Consider the following 13,124-nt stretch of genomic DNA (forward strand, 5'->3'; position numbering starts at 1 on the left):
TCGGGGTAAAATTGTTGCTCCTACTTAAAATGTAAAAGGCAGCTCGTGGTTGCAACGCGTGCCCGTGTAATCCATCGACTTGGCGGTGGATTTCGTTGGACCTTGCAGTGTTCTCAGCCCTTGCGGTGCCTGCAGCAGTCTGCACAACCAACGAGCAAGGTCTCTGGTTTCTGACAGGCGCGGTCAACGTCAACGGAGCAGCAATCCTGCCGACCGACCGAGCGAGTGCCCGTGCGTTTGTCATACGCCGGGCAAACAACGGCATGGGGGCACGCACGTCGGCACAGGCACGCGCGTCGGCACAGGCACGCGCGTCGGCACAGGCACGCGCGTCGGCACAGGCAGCACTCGCCGGGTCAGGGTGAACAATGGCGAGGAATTGCGCTTGGGGAAAAAAAGAACGGGGGAAGTGGGAGGATGGACGGAAATTAGTGTTGTGCACAAAATTGACTGGAACGCGCCTTCTGGGAAGGTGTAACGTGACCTCCTGTAAAATGCGTGGAATCTTATTTTATTCTTTACTTGTTCTGCTCTTGCGGCATTCAAACGCTGTACAGTGTAAGGACAATTGTGCGTGCGCATTCTGTGAGCTTGTGACAATGCGTCGATTTAAAATGTGATGCTGCTCTCGCGACCTGCCCATTGAATCGTGCGTGTGAGAGTCGATTGTTTTCTATTCATCTCTATCGCATCTCGTTTGTTCAAGCCAACCCTGCAGCTACTACAAGTGGCCACAATGGCACACAGGGAATCACTACTTGCATGTAATCATGACCCCAAATTATGGCAATTCAATCTAATTAACAGCACAGCTGGCTGTAAATAAAGAAACTTTTCCCAATCCACTGCTGGATGAAGGCCTCTCCATGCCATGTTGGTCATTGTACAAAATTTTTACATGCTGATCAGTTGAGGTTGGTGAAGGTGGGGAGCATCGACTTACAAGCATAGTAATGTACAACTAAAATAAAATGCATTTCCCCCTGCTGACAACATGGCCTCACAGCAGCCTGCAGCACCTATTCTATGCTTGGTGGCCATCCATCCAAGCATTATGGAGACTCAATCCTGCTTGGCTTCCGAGATCAGGCACATAGCAGGTGATTTTGTGTCACAGACATCCCACACCCTTACCCAATTTAACCAACTTCTTAAATAAATACATACAGCGGTTAAAATCAGCTTTGTCGACAGAAGCGTTCCATTTCTGCCCATTTAAACGACGATTTAACCCTTCGTGATTTGACCCTAAACTTTAAATGTAACTTTCCGTCCCATTGATGGTGGCGCCGAGGCCGGGCCGGGCCGGGCCGGGCCGGGCTGGGCCGGGCTGGGCCGGGCCGGGCCGGGCTGGGCCGGGCTGGGCCGGGCCGGGCCGGGCCAGGCCAGGCCGCCCGAGTGGAACGGCGTTGCGCTCGACAGCGTTTGCGGGGACTCTGCAGCCATGTGCCGGCACGGCTCCTCTGCCAAGGCCGTGGTTTTCCTGCCTTCTCCGCACTGAGCCAAGCGCCATTTCCGGCGCCATAAGAGGCAAGCCCGACTCGCTGTTTCGGGCCCAGCTGTCCCGTGACCGCCACCGCCGCTAAAAACTAAACTAAACTAAAATACATTTTTATTTTACCAGGTAAGGCCCGCTGCACTATCTAGCTCTTTTTGCAGAAGCGACCTGGCCACAAATGGTAGCTCAACGAAGTGGCTTATCACTTGGACATTTACAGCAGCCAGATGCTCTAAATCAGGGGTCCTCAAACTTTTTAAACAGGGGGCCAGTTCACTGTCCCTCAGACCATTGGAGGGCCGGACTATAGTTAAAAAAACTATGAACAAATTCCTATGCACACTGCATATATCTTATTTTGAAGTGAAGAAACAAAACGGGAAAAATACAATATTTAAAATGAAGAACAAGTAAAGTTAAATCAACAAACTTGCCAGTATTTCAATGGGAACTATGGGCCTGCTTTTGGCTAATGAGATGGTCAATGTCCAGTTCCATATTTGTCACTGCTAGTCGTAACAAGTGATGCAAGTGTGCATCCGTTAGTCTAGATCTGGTTGGAGATTTCAAATGTTTCATTCTGGAAAAAGTCTGTTCACAGACTTGTGCTGCCAAAGATGGTTGCCATTTTGAGTGCATGGTTATTGAGATGAGGATATGTCTCAGAGGGGAGAGATGCATAGAAATTATGAAGGCTGCTTGACTTGAATGCGTCTTTCAGAGAGTCACAATTCTGCAGTTCAGCCAGTTCCATTTGGTAAATTGTATCCACATTTTCAATGTCAATAGAAAATGGGTTACGGAAAAGCTGTATGTCCTGTTCATGGAGATGAAGCTCTTTAAATTTAAATTGGAACTCCTTTTGCAATTTTTCCAGTGAATCCACACATGTTTTGTTTGGGAATGCAAACAATGGTTTTTCCGCTAACAGATTTTGAGTTGTGGGTAGATGGCAGAAGTTTTCCTCCTTCACTTGTTTGATGAGGAGGCCTAATTTTACTTCAAATGCTTTGACATGTGATTGCATATCACAGATGAGCTTCCCCTTTCCTTGAAGTTGCACATTGAAACTGTTGAGTAGCTCTGTTACATCTGTGAGAAAGGCAAGGTGCCATTTCTATTCTGCATCATTGAGCTCTGGTACTTCTTTGTTTTTTGAAAGCAGAAAAGCTGTAATCTGTGGAAGTAAGTCATAGAAACGTTTCAAAACTCTCCCTCGACTCAGCCAACGGACTTCTGTGTGGTACAGAACATCTTCATAGTCAACATTTAGCTCAGACAGAAATTCCTGAAATTGTCTGTGGTTTAGTGCATGAGCTCTAATGAAGTTAACGCAAGATACCACAATTTTCATAACAGAGTCGCACTTCAGTGATTTACTACACAGCGCTTGTTGGTGGATGAGGCAGTGTATGGCTATTGGATGAGAATGGTTATGTTTGTCCATCTCTTGGTTAATGCGAGCAATTACTCCTTTCTTAGACCCCACCATGCTAGGGGCACCATCAGTTGTCACACTGGCTAGTTTAGCCCAGTTCAGCTCCAAACCATTCACAGTTTGGCAAACCTTTTCATAGATATCCTCTCCTGTAGTTGTTCCTTTGATGCTTTGCAGTGCAGCAAGCTCTTTTGTGACTTCGAAATAGTCATTCGTCCCACGAATAAAAATTAAAAGTTGTGCAGAATCACGAACATCATTGCTTTCGTCGAGTGCCAAGGAAAAATAGGAAAGTTTTTTTGTGGAGTTTTGCAAATGCTGATGCAAATTGTCTCCCATTTCTTCAATCCTCCGTGTAATTGTAGGTCCTGAAAGACTCACTGTACTAAATAAATCGGCCTTCTCTGGACACATCTCTTTGGCAACAGAAAGAAGGCATTCTTTAACAAATTCTCCCTCCACGAATGGTCTGCCAGTGCACGCTATTAGCTTGGCAACTTGAAAACTTGCTCGCAGTGATGAAATATTTAGCTGCTTCTGCTTCACAAAAGTATTTTGCTGAGTTGTTAATGTATTTTTCAGTTTTAATATTTTTTTTTTTTTCACTTTTCCAACCAAACAATCATATTTATCTTTATGTTGAGTTTCATAGTGTCGACGTAAATTGTATTCTTTGAACACAGACACTATATTCTGGCATATCAGACACACAGCTCTTTCCTTGTACTGCATGAAAAGTAATCATAAGTCCACTGTTCTTTGAATATCATACACTCCGAGTCAATTTTTCTCTTTCTTGACATCATTGTTTCCTAGGGAGTCAAAATTGCTATTAGTAAAATACCAATATATATACAGCGCTACAAAAACAATATACCAGCAATAACTTTGCCCACACAGAGACATACAGACTGCACTGCCCATCAATGCAGTCTGATTGGGCGAACTCTGCTTTTACCCCAGGCTCACACTGGTGCGGGTGCCATTAAAAAGTTAATTACACCTGCAGTTTTGTTCACAGATCGCAGTGCGGTGGGCACAATGAGTGCCCACCGCCGCAGCTCAATCAGTGCCCACCGCCGCAGCTCAATCAGTGCTCACCAGCGCAGCCAAATCAGTGCTCGCCACCGCAGCCCAATCAATGCCCACCACCGCAGCCCAATGAGTGCTCACCAGCGCAGCCCAATTAGTGCTCACCAGCGCAGCCCAATTAGTGCTCACAAGCGCAGCCCAATTAGTGACCATGGGCCGGATAAATGTCCTTAGCGGGCCGCATGTGGCCCGCGGGCCGTAGTTTGAGGACCCTTGCTCTAAATGCATGTTGATTCTAAATTTGGAGGGAAAAACTGGAGGACCCGGAGAAAAATCTACACGACTACGGGGAGAATATGCAAACTCCAAATAAAATAGCAGGCATCAGGGTCGTGATTGAACCCACTACCTCCTGTATACCAGGCGACGTAGTTAACGTCTTGCCACCGTGGTGCCCTTGGCTGGGCGAGAGGAAGGCAACTGCTGTGTGTGGGGCTTGGGCATCTGATAAATAATAATAGTAATGATAGTCGTCCTCGCCATCATCAACCACGATCAATCCACTGCTTGATGAAGAAGGCCACATGGAGCCACCACCTCTCGCGGCCTTGCAGTGCCACAGTCCATCTTGCCCCCCCGCGCGCATTCTTTGACACGGAGGGGGGTGCCACTGGTCTGCGGCAGATTTCAAAGGATAATTCATCTCATGACGTGACGCTGATGGCGCAATCGGGATAAAATTGGGGGGAAATAATCAAAAGCATATTTTTACTTTCTTTATGTTTGCATTGGTATGTTGATTTGAAGCTTTCGTGACTGCAGGAATCCATACTCTTTGGTTCTTTCGGTAAAGTCACGTAGGTAGAAAATCTAATAAAATAGATCAGCAGCAGACCATGCTTTCCCACCTGATGACGGACGCTTATGTTGCGCCCGAAACGTCGTGATCTATTTTATTTTATACCCTACGTGACTTTACCGAAAGAACCAAAGAGCATTGGCATGTTGCTTTTTATTGTGGAGTTAAGTTTTCCTGACAAAGGACTGCACACCTTCGTCCCGTTGAGCAATGACTGCGTGAATATTTGTGTCCTTGGTTGATGTATTTTTTTTTAAAGGCACACCCCACATAGCATTATCGTTTAATTGAAGAGTAAACAGGACGTAGCTAAAACGGGCAAACTGCCGCTTGCTGTAAATAACGGGCCTAATCAGCGCGGTGTGTTTATATTCAGAAGTGTCTGGCACGTCTTGCTGGGTACATCGATAGAAGCACGGCACTCTTCATCACCCACACGATGCCTCCCGCTGTCGTCGCCTGCTGAAGCGGGCCTCTGTTGCAATTTTGTCATAAACCGATCACTCTTTTTCAATCCTTAATCCACTACTGGGTAAAGACCTCACCATGCCATGTAAGTCATGTGGGGGTCGTTTGACTTATACTTCACCATGCTGGTCATTGCGGATTGGTGAAGTTGGCCTGATCTAATGCCACTCGCAATGGCCGGGAATCAAACTCAGGGGGCCAGGTTCATAGTGTGGGTGTACTAACCACTGCTTCACTGCTCCACTCTAAAACGAATTTAACAAAGTTCCTGAAAAATATTCACTGTACTGAAGATATTGAGCAGACATTGTGTAACACGGGACTGTGGGAATTTGTTGGAACAAATAAATAAACACGCATGATTTATGTTTACAGTACAGCGTCTAATTTGCCACAAGAAGCCAAACATTTTGATTGTTTGCTGCCACTGCAAGTAGGTTTGCAGTTTTAGCCAAATAGCTGCAACTTGCGCACAATTTTTGGCGATGGTTCATTGTGCGTGTGGGTGTGCTGGCACGTACGTCATCGCTTGTTTAACATTTTACGTCTCACCACATATGTCATAAAATACTCGGCCCTTTGTAAATTCACTGCCGGATTTCGTCCTCCCCGTAGCTTGTCAGAGATGGAGGCTTTGACCATATTTCACCATGCTGATCTGTGCAGATTGATGAAGGGGGAGAACCCACGACTACTTTGGTTTTCATTCGCCCCTGATGGTAGACGTGGCTGGGGATCGACTTCAGGTCATCAAGTTAATAGTGCAGCATACTAACCACTGCCGCCACTGCTCACCCAAATATTGAATGCTTATCTTTGAGCAATGTTGCATTACCTTGCGCTTGTGTAATAGAGTGTATACCAGGGGTAACAATGCATAAAATCACGCATTATTATTGATTGTTAAGGCTCAATACATACAATCATGAATTTGAGAATCAGTGATTTTTGATTTGTGCTAATGGTAAGCATCCAAGCTTATGCAATAAACAAAACAATGAGATGGAAAAAATGAGAAACGCAACAAACGGAATGGCAAAGCCAAAACTGTTAGATTCTTTTGGAATTGTGGCCCTGAATCATGACAATTCAATGAATCACCGGGGAAGCGGAAGGGTGAGTTGGCGCCCCCCCCCCCCTAGTATATACACGCTATGTGTGTGTGTCAGTTGCTCATGAGAATTGTAGTGTGTGGGTGTGCGTGTTTATATTGGGAATCGTCGGCTTGTTGTTATGTCCGGGGTCAAGTCCGGAGCTTTCGTTGCATCAGACGTTTAGTGATGATTTAAATGTTGGGCGCTATCACGCACATTCCCTGAGGGGCGGAACGCTGTCGCAGTGTTTAACGTACCGCAACATTAACCCCCGGACCCCTGAGTTCGATTCCTGGCCATGGCTAACATTAGTGGCAAATGATATCTGAACCGGCCTTGAGCCCCCCCCCCCCCTTCACCAACGCAAACTCACCAATATGGTGAAGTATATTCAAATAACACCAGCTTCCAATATGGCATGGAGTGGCCTTCATCCAGCAGTGGATTGACAAAAGGGCTGTATGCATATTTCCTGAATTACCAGTGACGGGAAGCTGGTGAGAAGTCTGGTTTGGCCTACTGTGGTTTATGAAAAATAATTTATCATGGCAGGTGGGACAAATGACCATAACCTTATGCAAAATGTAAACACACACTTTGTTTATGCTTGGACCCAGCTTACAGCCACACCAGGAGGCAGTGAATACAGCATCGAGAGGTCATTGTTTTCCCAAGCTGTGCTCTGGACCACGAGGTGGATGTTGAGTTCTAGGTCTGGTGAAGCCATATTCGGTTTAACACTTAAATTGACGCGATCTAACCCACAAAACCTGTTATGGATGAAGCCACATTGGGGACTCGTTTTTGCCTTTCGCTTGGTGAGATGCCTGCATATGGCCATGGAGTGTACTAGAACCCAAACTCACCTGACCGCATATTTACACCTGTGGGTAATGTGGGGATTTGTATACGTACACACTCCCTATATTAATGACAATTCGTCATGCTTAAGTTATTTTAATGTCTCTCACACATGCCACCATTGTAATGTCGAACGCAACATCACTGTAATGTGTATGTCGTACCTTTTGCCTTTCACTTATAAACCATCCCGATGATTAAAGGGATTCCATGCTGTATATTAGGTACGTAAAATGTAATTTTTTGAGTGTTATATCTATGAAAAAAACTCTTTAAAATCCCACGTGTCATTGCAACTTTGCATGTCGGCCAGTTTGGGTAGACAGATGTCCCTCATATTTTGTGTTGTCATTCATGTCAGTTTTAGTACACACGTTTGACCAGTAAAGAGGCTTCAATTGCCTAGGCATTGTGTTTTTTCCCTGATCGACTGTGAGAAATGGCGACGGTTTCGGGAGACCTTCATTCAGAAGTGGACAGATCATGGCCAATGATGATGATGATGATAGCTGGACGGTGGTGGCACACGCCTGTAATCCAGCACTGTGGAGGAGACAATGGTTGGCAGATCACCCAGATGAGAAACTCCCTTCCTGTGGGCTTTGAGGTGTCATCCTCTTTTTTTCCAGGCGAGAACAGTGCAGAAAAATGTGGACTAATATTAATCTCTCTCGTCTGTATGGAATAAACTGTTGCCCTATCGCATGCATGGGTTTTTTTCCCAGTGCTCTGATTGGCGCCCACATACTAATAGGGTTTTTCCACTTTTTTCTGGCAACAAAACTGACACCAAAAAGGTGTCAGTTTTGTTGCCAGAAAAAAAAGGGGAAAAACCCTATTAGTATATTTTGCTACTGGCAAAGGAGGTCCCATGATGTTGCTCCCACATGTTTAAAAAACACATTTTTAAAACATCTTAATATTTTGAGGATCGTAGAGCTTGGGGTAATTGTTGGTGCCGGGTCACTGCCCGACAGCCTTTCCGCTTGTCTGTAGTTCCTCGTACCTCTTGAATCATTCGCTCTCGTCGAGAGTGAGTCAATGCTGTGTGGGCGTTACAAGTTGAAATGATTATGAGTGATTATTATTTGTGTTTCATATATGTGTAGCATATATGTACAACCCTGCAAGCAGCCACAAAGCTGTCGATGAGTACATGCATATAGAGTAAGTGTGTCGTGTCCCTAATGTCTTGTAGACGTTTAAACGCCGCACGCTTACCCCATGCTGGAACAACCAACTCATTGTTGCACCACACGGTTTAGTGAAGTCATGTTTAAAATGTCTCATCAAGGAAGCTTGCTTGTTCCTGTGCGCAGTGACCTCACATCTCCCCTGCATGAAGTAACTCTTATTTGCTCTGCATTGCGGTGGGTGGATGTTTGTTTTAAGACTCGAACTGACTGGTCATTGGCTTTGTATGGAGATTACCAATCACACTTTCTGTGGTGCTTGGGGAGGCTGGGAGAGATGGCGGCGTTGAGGAATACGAGATGGTGAAAGGTGGAAAGGGAAACGTCAACTGAAACACTGGACTGAGCACAAGAGTTTTCACATTTCATCGTAATTCCCTCAGTCATGCGGAGGCACGTAATAACTTGCTAACTTTACAGCCAACTCCTGGGGACCAGTAGCTAATTAAATTTAACCATTCCGCCGTGAGGCATGTATGATTAAACATCCATTCATAATTAATCGTTAACATGACACCACCACCATGAGCGAGTCCTTGTTTGCGTACACATGGGAGGGAGCGTGAGAGAGTGGGCCGAGCGGGGTGAGTGTTCGAAAACGGCTGCTCGTTGAGTTTGCGGCGTTCCCTGGTGTGCACACCGCCTGTCTTCACTGCTTGGTACTCTTAGTTCTTTCGGTAAAGTCACGTAGGTAAAAAATGAAATTAAAATTAATAAAAAATATTGTTTTTATTTTTTTTTATTAATTTTAATTTCATTTTTTACCTACGTGACTTTACCGAAAGCACTAAGAGTATGAATCCTTGCAGTCACGAAAGCTTCAAATCTAGAATTCACTGCTTGGCTTTGCTGCTGGCTACAGCTAGCGAACGAGCGCGTGTTTACCACTCTCCCTTGGCCCCAAACAACATCTGCCTTCCCTACCACCTAATGCAGCTGGACCCATACCCGTCGCCTGCAATCTACTTCACGCCACTGCACGCTCGAGATATAAGAGGGCTCGCTTGGGGACCGCGGAGGATTCCGCAGCCAAATCGCTCTTTGTGAAGCCAAGTGGCCTTTTTTGATCAAATAATTACGTTTCGTTTGTTTTGCTAAATGAAAACAAAACTTTTGTTTACCGGGTAAAAAAAGCAACTGAGCTATTTTTCAGAGGCAACCTGGCCACACGTGATAGCCCATTATCGAAGTGGCTTATATCATCATCATCATCACACGTGGGAATTTCTAGTCGTAGCCTAATAACGTAAATGCATATTTCTGAATGTGGAGGGCAAAACCGGAGGAGCCGGAGGAAAATCCACGTGACCACCACGGGAAATACAAGCGTCAGCGTCATGATGGAACCCACGATCCCCTGCTAAGCAGACTTGGGAGGATAACAACATCTCCCCACCACGCCGCCCCGTGATCATGACCACACATTTGCGGTGTACCAGGTTTGACCCTTGCTCGGGATCATCAGCACTGTGTAAGGTTTTATTTACTGCCACGATGCTCATTCTGGCTGCTAAGCGATTCTAGAGTCTACTGTGCGTTTGTTGGCCTTCCCCGCACCTACGAAAAGGCACGGTTGGCTAAGTACGGTGCAAAAAGAAGTTCACCGTACATACTGTCATTACACACACATCCAGCAGCGTTCTCTTTAACTTTAATGGTCTGCAACATTTACCTCTTTGTTATCCAAGTTACATTTCAAATATTCTACATTTATCCGGTTGTCAGATGAATGAAGTTCAAATTGGGTACTCGTGCAATGAGCGGTATACCACATTTTGTTTTGAGAGCTCCATAAAAGTGGCTTTACAGAACTATTCCCAAGGTCTCTCCAATAGATCTCCTTATTTGCATTAGGGTAAATCATATTGTTGCTTTGTAAACAGCGTCGAATGAAAACACCGAACATTTTTATTCTCACAGCTGGAGTGTGCTATAAGTGACATCAATGACAAATGTAATACGTCGTGTTTGTGCAGTCATTGCTGACGGGTTGACCCCATCAACTCCACTACAAGTGAAAAACAGATTTAATCATGGGTGGTTGCCCTCATTGGCACAATCCCAGTGGTGCCAGCTCAGGCCTCTGACATGGCATTCGTCCCCTTGCGCCACCTGGCCCACCTCTACAAACACTCACTTTTGGCAACGCTATAATTTCCTACTGCCCATAATCCCATGAATTTATCCTTGCTCTATAATCCTAATGCTAGTGCAGAGGAGTAATATGGGGACGTGACGTCATGCGCGCTGTGCGGTGCGATGACGTCATGTCTCCTCGTGGTACTTAAGGGGGGGGGGGGGGGACCCCGTGACGAAAGCGGGGTCGTGGTGGGAGCGCGGGATGGAGAGCGGTTGAAGAGACAGCCGGGGGTAGAGCTCGGGGAGTCTGGAGAGAAGCCGGCTGAAGTTGTGGAAGGTGCAGCTCTCCCCGGTCGGTCGGTGTTGGCTGATCCCCCGATCCGACTCGAGTGAGAGAGCCCAGGAGATGGCCGAGGCTATGGACAGACAGAGCCGAGTGTCCACGTGAAGAACCCAGTGTAGGGCACCTTCCTCTGGTGAAGTTGTCTCAAGTCTTATTAATAAACCGGCGCAAGCCCTTACATGAAGACCTGCCTCCGCATCGTCATTAAGCACACAACACGAGCATCAGCCCAGCCAACAGCTGACCAGCTCTCCCTCTCTCTTCATCCCTTAATGATATTAGTCGTAATGACGGCTGCGATTGTTTTCACTCGGGGTGGCTTGCAAACAAAGCGGCGCATTAAATACACGGCGGTGGCGAACAGGAGCCCTGGCAGCACAGACACAAGTGGAGCTTATCGAAGCAGTGCTAATCATGAAGGCGGCACGCCGTTCTAATGCGAGACACGGAGAGACGTCCCCTGCGAAGATGGAGACACGGAGAGACGCCCCCAGTCGTCTCGCTCGCGTTGGCCCCCGAAGCGGCGAGGTTCTCAGAATCTCCCTCCCCGTCATCTGCGTTCACACGCGGCAACCTATGATGAGCAGATCGTGACGCTCGCTCCCCATTCGCAAGAAGGAATTGTTGAGATGTAGCCTAAGGTTAATGGGAATGGTAAGCGTGTGTTTATGTACGTATGTATGTTGAACCAGTTTGTCATAACTGGCTGTGATGTTTCCATCCTACCTGCCGATGTTAGTAGTTATTTTCGACTCTGGTGTTACATTAACAGGCTAAATGTCTTTACATTAACAGGCTAAATGTCTCACACTAACACAGCCACCGTTGCTCGTTTTCCTCGATGTGGCGGTGGCGCTGCGATTTAACATTGACATGCTAATCTCTCGCAATACAATGGCCACCTCTGCAGCTTCGTCGTCGTGGAGGTAGCTCCTCGATTTACCCGATCTTACATTGACATGCACATTTAATCAATAGCCCGCCCACTAAGCTTATGACCCTTGGGCTACACCCATCTAAAACCTTTATAACAGCCTGCCTCAGCAGCTCTCCCGCTATTTTTCACCTGATGACGATTGCTTGTGTTGCGATCGAAAAGTCGTGATATTTATTATTATTTTTTCTATCTACGTGGCTTTACCGAAAGACCCAAAGAATACATGACCCGTATTTGGAAGAATAAAACATTTAAGGGACTACGTAATTTTTTTTTATATTGCATTTGTTATTAACATCCCTTTATGAAAGAACTTTGTACAAGAGGCAAATGTAATATTATTTTCTTTTAACCGAATATATTTACTTATGTTCTAAGGCAGCGTGAATGATAAACATGGTGATTTTCTTGTGTCCACATTTGGAAGATGGTGAGTGTAACTCCTGCCTGGTGCCCATCTTTCATCTCGGGTCAAATACAAAAGCACTGCTTTGTGGGAAGACAACAGTGGTGGTTCTGTGATGTGACTGGTGATGATTATGAATATAAGTGCAACGCTTTCCCAAAAAATAGAGCACTTGTTAAATTGTAAATGAGGCATGCAAACAGACCGTATTTAATTTAAATGCAGTCGGTGTATGCTTGACCTCTTGGCCCACTGCTCTTCAGGCCTCTTCTCCACCCCTCCCAGCTCCTCCCAACCCATGTATACCGTGTGTGTGTGCCTGTGTTTGTGCATGTGTGGGGAGCGGTAGTGTAGCGGATCGCGAGCTGCGCTATGAACCCGGCGACCTGAGTTCGATTCCCGCTCATGGCCGACACCAGTGAAAATTATTTGAACCGATTCTGGCCATCCACTTGGTCGATTTATCCTCAAATTAAAGTACCTGGTGCAGTGTGGAAACATCGCCACTGGGGAGACAAAGGTGGTCGGGCGTGGTGCCGGCCACCCACCCTCGTATGCCGTGCCGGCCTTCATAGGTGCTCGCTAACAGCACTTGCCCCAACAGTCTGTTAAGGCTATATGGGGAATCTTTGTCTTTTTGTTTGTGCCTGTGTTTTTAGTTGGACTGGTGCCGATAGGGCACTTACGGGAAGTGTGCCGCTTCAGATACCAGGCTGTATCGGTCGTGTGTGTCGAGCCGCCTTCTGTGTCCCATTTGCGTAACATTTGACGTTGAATTTTCACTCCTGTCGCTTTGTCTGGTGTGGCCTGAGGACGGATCGGGCATGGGCCTCTTGCTTCGGGATAATCGTGAGAGAGAAACGGAGAGTTTTAATTTGCACAAATGCGCCTGCTGATTCTTAACGATTAAAGAGTT

The 13,124-nt window shown here is 46.3% G+C and overlaps 1 protein-coding gene across 2 annotated transcripts in view; it reads left to right on the top strand.

Moving 5' to 3' along the window:
- LOC144935815 (arf-GAP with SH3 domain, ANK repeat and PH domain-containing protein 2-like) overlaps positions 1 to 13,124 on the top strand; it is a 102,585-nt gene that overhangs the window by 42,416 nt on the left and 47,045 nt on the right. The gene's annotated exons all lie outside the window — the stretch shown is intronic.

Source organism: Lampetra fluviatilis, chromosome 14 (assembly GCF_964198595.1).
Source record: "Lampetra fluviatilis chromosome 14, kcLamFluv1.1, whole genome shotgun sequence".
NCBI classification, from domain to species: Eukaryota; Metazoa; Chordata; class Hyperoartia; order Petromyzontiformes; family Petromyzontidae; genus Lampetra; species Lampetra fluviatilis.